The sequence below is a fragment of the Protomyctophum bolini genome (assembly GCF_963924005.1).
Source record: "Protomyctophum bolini genome assembly, contig: SCAFFOLD_604, whole genome shotgun sequence".
Lineage (NCBI taxonomy): Eukaryota > Metazoa > Chordata > Actinopteri > Myctophiformes > Myctophidae > Protomyctophum > Protomyctophum bolini.
In genome coordinates this window covers 16851-24574 of record NW_027666019.1, presented here as the reverse complement: position 1 = coordinate 24574, position 7724 = coordinate 16851, and positions in this window count along the sequence as shown.

Genomic DNA, 7724 nt, shown 5'->3' with positions numbered 1-7724 from the left:
GCAAAATTCAAAGACACAACCCAAAACACCAAAAATAATACAAGATATACAATACCCAACACCATTTGGACAACATGAAACATAAAAAATTCAAAGATCCCAACACAAAACACCAAAAATAATACAAGACAGACAATAACCCAAACACCTAGTACCACATGAAGCATCCAAAATTCAAAGACACAACACAAAACACAAAAAATAATACAAGATATACAATACCCAACCCCATTTGGACAACATGAAACATAAAAAATTCAAAGATCCCAACACAAAACACCAAAAATAATACAAGACAGACAATAACCCAAACACCTAGTACCACATGAAGCATGCAAAATTCAAAGACACAACACAAAACACAAAAAATAATACAATATATACAATACCCAACCCCATTTGGACAACATGAAACATAAAAAATTCAAAGATCCCAACACAAAACACCAAAAATAATACAAGACAGACAATAACCCAAACACCTAGTACCACATGAAGCATGCAAAATTCAAAGACACAACCCAAAACACCAAAAATAATACTAGACATACCATTACCCCGACACATTAGTACCATATGAAACATACAAAATTCAAAGACACCGCACAAAACACCCAATATTGAAAAGTATAGAGTTAAAGATCTATAAGGAGCCTATTTGGTTACCAACTCTCCATGATTTAGCTGGTGGGGGTCACCTATACCCTCTCAAAGACCACCGGTAGCCCCCTGACCATTGCTTGAATACATTTGCACTAGGTGACTGAAATCAGGGCATAGTAGGTACTGCAGGGTAATTATATATATATATATATATATATATATATAGAAATTGACCACTAGGTGGGGTATCCTTGACTTACACAAGAATTACATTCAAGGACCACTGGTGGTCCCCAGACCAATGATTGAAAAACATTTCCCTAGATGACTGAGATCACATCAGGGCATAAATGGTATTGCAGTGTAAATATTTATATAGAGATTGAACACTAGGGGGGTATCATTGATTTTTCACAAGAATTACATTCAAGGACCATTGGTGGTCCCCAGACCATTGATTGAAAAACATTGCCCTAGATGACTGAGATCACATCAGGGGCATAGTAGGTATTGCAGTGTAATTATATATATATATATAGAGATTGACCACTAGGAGGAATCACACACCCACTGTCAATGTATGTAGGGAATTTAAATACTAACTTGATTAATTTATGCATACAATTCACTTCAAAGAGTGGAGCCCCCACCTCTGTGATTATCTAATTTGCATGTCTGGCACCTGGCATTCCACAAAGGGGGGAGCCCATCCCCCCAACCCACCCCCGCTCTTCATTTAATTTGCATGTCGCACCTGGCACCTGGTTAGAGCCCATCCCCCCCTTGTTTATCTAATTTGCATGTCTGGCACCTGGTTAGAACCCATCCCCCCACCCCACCCCCAGCGCTTCATTTAATTTGCATGTCTGGCCCATGGCATTCCACAAAGAGTGGGAGCCCATCCCCCCACCTCAGCCCCAGTGACAAACAAACAAATTTACATTTGTTTGTTTTTCACACCTTCGAGTCAGCATCTCTGCTGGCTTTTGGGGAGGCATGCCACATGAGACGCAGGGAGAGAGAGAGATGAGATCAGCTAATCACACACACATCATGCATTTTATAAATAACTATCATTAGTTTTTATTATTATTTAATTATAAACTATTATATGCTAATTATATTTATGGATATTTATATTTATGGATATTTATGATTTATGATTATGTTAATTATATCTATTTATATCTATCTATTTTAATTACTAATTTGCATAATTAATTATGCAAATTATGCATTAAATTGCTCACTAGCGCCACCAGTGGCCAAAAAAGGTACCAAACGACCATCCTATTAGACTACTCGCGGTAAGCCTTGAACTCTGGCCGAACACAAGGCACTTCAGAACGGGGACATTGCGAGAGGAGGTGGGGGTGGTTTTTTTTTTTCTCCCTCCGTATATCTCTCTCTCTCTCTCTTTAGGGTCTCAGAGGGAGACAACTCACCGAGTCCGAAAACTGTATTAAATTAATAGTTTGTACTTTGTAGAACTGTAACAAGCACAAAAACTATTCAATACAGTATTAAAATGTCTGCTTTGTTCTGCAGCAAGGGGCGATATAATGCTGTGATTCATTCCACTTTACTGACCGTTTCATTGCCTATATTATGTCAGATTGTCCGTCATGAGTGACTACTCGTCGCCATAATATAAATATGAAATGGGAATATTTAGGTCAAATTGCTGATTGATTTTGAACATGCATTAACAATAGCCCCGAGAAGATAAGAACACAAGACAACATGCATTTATTTATTCCAATTACTGCTGCTCTGTCCAATTTATTCATTATAGTCGAGCCGATCGCTCTCTGCCCTGTCCTTGGAATTGACGTAGGCAAGACTGTCTACAGAATTCACGAGTGAAAAACATTGTATGGGTAATCCGTAATTGGGTATTATGAGTCACTGTAAGTAACCGTGTCGGCCCCAATTCATGATGATTACGGATCCCCATGTCCCATTCATGCAGGTATGCATATGTCCCATATGTGCCCTCTCCCTCCGCTCAATGAGCAGAGGGAGAGGGCGCATTATGGGGCTAGCAGGCTAGTCTGCCCTACCAGAACAGCGGTTGTTTTTTAATGGTATAGTCACCCGCGGTCACAGTCTTAAAAATAAAAATATTTTCTCTAAAACTGCTTGGTAGGGCTATAGCTGGGAAAGCCTCCACTTCATTCAGTAGAGCATTAGACGTAACGAGCTGTCACTCATTCATTCATGCAGCCCCATGTTGCAAACACAAGGAAGGAAGGAACCTTCACTGCCTGCCCTGCAGCAGGCCAGCTATAGTCTCTCTCTCTCTCTCTCTCTCTCTCACACACACACACACCGCGTCTCGCCGTCTTGCAGTTGCAATGGATGACGGATAGAGCCGATGCTCTTCTTGGTAAATAATAAACACAACTCTTCGCGTTCACAACAGCTATACACACAGGCTAAAACATACCGATAGAATCAACTTGGTGTGTGTGTGTGTGAGAGAGAGAGAGAGAGAGAGAGAGACCGCCCCTATATCGGTGTGTGTGTGTGTGAGAGAGAGAGAGAGAGAGAGAGAGAGAGAGTGTGTGTGTGTGTGTGTGTGTGTGTGAGAGAGAGAGAGAGGGGTGGACTCAGGTTAGGCCGGTGCAGTTTTGCTAGAGTAGTCACAGGCAGTTGTAACGTTACGTGAAGCTCCAGGGCTCCGTGAGCCCTGTTCAGCACTTAGCCGGCTGAGGGCGTGTCAGCGGGGGGGAGACAGATAGACAAGATAGGTACATGGAACCCGTCACGCGAAATTGCGATTATGCAACAGTTTACGCTAAAATGTACACGTCAACTCAATATCATTCTAACGAATAATAAATAATAAAAAAATAATTTTTCCACCAAACTTTAACCCAGCTATGAAGCTAAAAGTGACCTCAAAACCACTAGCATGAGTTGATAGCCACCAGGAACGCTAACTCGCAGAGCCCAGAGCCGCTCTGACATTTAGACCAGATACAAGATCAATTTCATTGGTCAAATTGAGCTGGCCCCACTTGACGTCACAATCTAGATGCTAGCGTTAATAGCCTTAATAGCTTCCCGAGAGGCGTGTCAGTCCCGCTTTAAGTGATTTCCCCCTCTCTCCTCTCCTCTCCCCTACACACACAGTACAATCCTCTGTTTGGACCATGAGGACGATTCTACAGATCTGTCTAAATCAGACCGTTTTCTGAAAGAAATGTCTCTATGTCAGTCAAACATTCTCATGTCAAGGTCTCTCACAATTATATATATTTGGCTATACGGACTCCCATCTGAAAATATGTACTGTACTGTACTGTACTGTACCGTACCGTGCCGTGCATGGTGGAATGGGGTTGCGACGTGATGCGATGTAATTTGCCGTGAAATGTAACTGTACAGTATAGTTATGACAGTTGCATGGGTGAGAAACACGGCGCGTCATGTCTGGACACTAACTTGGACAGGCATGCTGTAGTAGTTGTTGTTGTGCACGGTGAGATGTGTGCAAAAACGGTGAGGTTTGGCAGGAGAAGACGAACAAAAGGCGCACGTAGAATCGGGGGGGGGGCTTTAATTAGTGTGGCAAGCTGCAGCTGGTTGCCCATGTCATGGTAAATGTTCCTTTTTGTACAACGGGGCGCCGTTGAAAGCAACACCTTTTGGTCTCAACGGATTCCCCTGAACTAAAAATAAAATAAGCTCTATATGTACCACCTTGAATTGAATGGCCCACGAAACGAGCACATGATGATGACGAGGAGCTAATTATGTCTAAAGCCCCATTCCAATGGTATAGTCTCAATATATATACTTCCTGTCCAACAAAAAGGTGCTGCGTGATGACATATACTCTTAAGAATATACCCAATAGATTTCATCAGCTGTTTTGAATCTCAGTCAAGATGACATCCCGACGGTGCATATACTCATTTTAAACATAACCAGCCCACTAAAATGTGTATCTGAACACATTTTCGGTTAGAAATAAGTAACTCACAGTAACAAACATGCTTCATACTATAGCCGTCTCTCTCTCTCTCTCTCTCTCTCTCTATTGGGAAGCCTGAGCAGAAGGCATACAAATACTAGCCCTCTGCTGCACACATGCAGCTGCAGTGAGTTTTGGTTGGCCTTCTGATTGGTTGAGCTTATAAGAATGAGACGACGTTTTCAGACTCAAAACTTCAAAATTAAATTACCTAAAAAGCCATTTCACCATGATTTTAAAACTTGTTAAAAGGAGAATTCCATGATAGAAGGCTTTCTTACCTTTATTTGTAGTTGTTACGTCCCTACCAAAGAGGTCCAGGTGTTATTTTGTGCAAAAGGGGGGGGAATAGCCAATAAGGAGTTTTTGCACACAAAAAAAAAACACCTGGACCTCTTTGGTGGCGACGCGACAACTTTAATGAAAGGTAAGAAAGCCTTCCAGCATGGAATTCTCCTTTAACCCATTCTGAACGGGAACCAAAAGGTGTCAGCATCACGTTATGCTTTAGCTATTGAAAAATAGCAGATCTACAAGCTCATAGCGCGCCACCGAGTGGCGCGCTACGAGCTTGTAGGTCTGCTATTTTTGAAAAATCGAAGAAAGACTGACATTTTTAGAATCTGATCTCAGGTCAGAATGGGTTCATCAGACCAGTTGTGTGTCCAGTGGAAACCTCGTATGAATCTGATCTCAGGTCAGAATGGGTTAAGACACACATTTCTGCAGTGCAGTCATTTCAATGAAATCATATCCACAGTTATTTGCGAAACCTCCCCGTGACCTCTGCTCGGAGAAAATAATAGTCAAAAAAGGATTGATTCCTCGCTGTGCTCTCTCTGGCAAATACGTTGGCCGTGAAAAGCTCACATACACAATATAACAAACTGCAAGCTCTGGAGCAAAGTCTTGTCCCAACACAGATACATCCAATTACTTTTGTATTACGCATGGGTTTATAAGGGAAATGCACCACTTTACAGTGCACTGTGAAATCCCACCGTTTTATAGGTTTATTCCACTTGGCACAGTAACTGCCTTTCTAGGATATCTGTAACAGCCCCAAGGCCTCGAGTAAGGGTTTATAAGTTGAGCCGAACACCGTTTTGCGAAACTATTGCAATGAAGATGTGTGAATGTGTGTGTGTGTGTGTGTGTGTGTGTGTGCGTGTGTGTGCGTGTGTACTCAATGACATATGGCACAATTTGTTGGGTAAGGGTCAACTTACGTAGGCCTATACAGTGTGCAGTGGCGGCCCCAAGTGGCAGTGTGAGACAACCGTTTTGATACTGGCACCACTGGTCGTATATACCAGACTACAAAAGCTCATTAACACTTTCGTCATGAGCCAACAGGCTGATTTCATGTTTTCAAACAGCTTATGTGATTTAGATTGTTTCATATAAATCTTTGTATAGTGCATGTCTCTATATATATATGACTGACGTTGAAGTTCGTCATGTCATGGCTCAACTCTATGCACAGGTAACCGTTAGCTATACTGTGTCACTGAATCAACAGTGGAGCTAATCTAAGGTCTAGCCTATTTTGAATCTAAACGTTTTTCAACATAATATACAAGGTCTGGGGCCACAGGCTGTACAACACAGTCTACTGTTGCAGACCATGACATGAATACACTTGAACGGTATTCCAGGGATAGGAGTTTTGGTTCGTCTCCAGATAAGATAGCGATAATACAGATCCGGACAGACACGTCCACCACAGGCTTCCTGTTCTGTATCTTGGCCGGAGTGCCGGAGAACTGCCACCATTTAAGCGAGGCTCACTTCCTCGAACGTCTCTTCAACATTCTTCTTCCAGCCCCCCCCCCCGAGTGTATAAAAAGGATAAAGAGAGGGACGACGTCCAATTGCTGCCCGATACAAACACCATTCTTATTAACCCATTTAGGCCTGGAAAAAAGTGTCTTCTAAATCCGGACAGTTTTCTGAAATACATGTTTCTAGGCCTACATCACTCAATATTTCATGTCAAGGACCCCAAAAATTATCTGTAATTGACTCCGACTCCGAGACCACCCCCCCCCCCCCATCTGAAAATATGTTGTTCCATGGACCCTCCAGAAGCAAAGATTTGAGTTAAAAACGTTCGTTCTATGTTCCAAATTTGAGGCACATTTTTACGGTTTTTCAAAAAAAGCAGACCTACAAGCTCGTAAGCTCGTACGAGCTTGTAGATCTGCTATTTTTCAATAGCTAAATTATAACATAATGTTTAAAAAAACACCAAAATGGGTTCCCGGCCGCCCAAAATGAGTTAAGCCCTTTGGGCTCAGGCGGAAAATGAGTTTTTTTTTTTTCCAAAATAAAAAGAAGAAAGGGGCGGGGGGGGGGGGGGGAAGAAAAAATGGTAAAACTTGGGAGTAAATAACTCCCAACGGCGGAGCGCTTTCATTAGGGCTGAAATGGAGAGTTTGGGGGGCGAGAGGCTGGGTCATCCCAGATGGCATTAAAGGTGGGGGGATATTGTCTTCTGGAGAGGGCTCTCTCTCCACGGCTGGCTGCGCCCGGCTTGGCTTCCTATGAAAGAAGACGGCTCATGCAGGCCTTCCTCTGGTCTCCCTGATGACTGACTTCCTGGAGGCTGCGTTGCGTGAAATGGCCTCTCCTCGTCTGTGTACGTCTCTCTCTCTCTCTCTCTCTCTCTATCTCTCTCTCTCTGCCCAAGTCACCTTGCAAAAACTGTCACACGCTGGACTTCCTTCCGACTGTCACTTCTTCTCCCGTCAGAATTATAAAGAACGGGATCGCTCGGGTGGCGGCGGGCTCTGTGGGTCAAAACGACTGGTTGGATCGGATTGAGGTGTAAGCGTATAAGGCGACTGGATGTCGTGTGTGTGTGTGTGTGTGTGTGTGTGTGTGTGTGTGTGTGTGTATGCGCGTGCATGCGCGCGACCACACGTGTGTATAGCCCTGACATGTTCAGGCTGCTCTGAGAGAGGCTAAAAGAATGTAAGGAGAACTGGTGGAAGGTATGGAATGTACACATACTTAAACGCTCTAAAGTCTTGGATTACAACTGTACTCCACTCCACTTTTTACTTTTTTCTATACCAGGATCTCTACCAAAAACTGCCGATCTACAAACTGTGGATCGGTTGGTGTTGGCCGAATA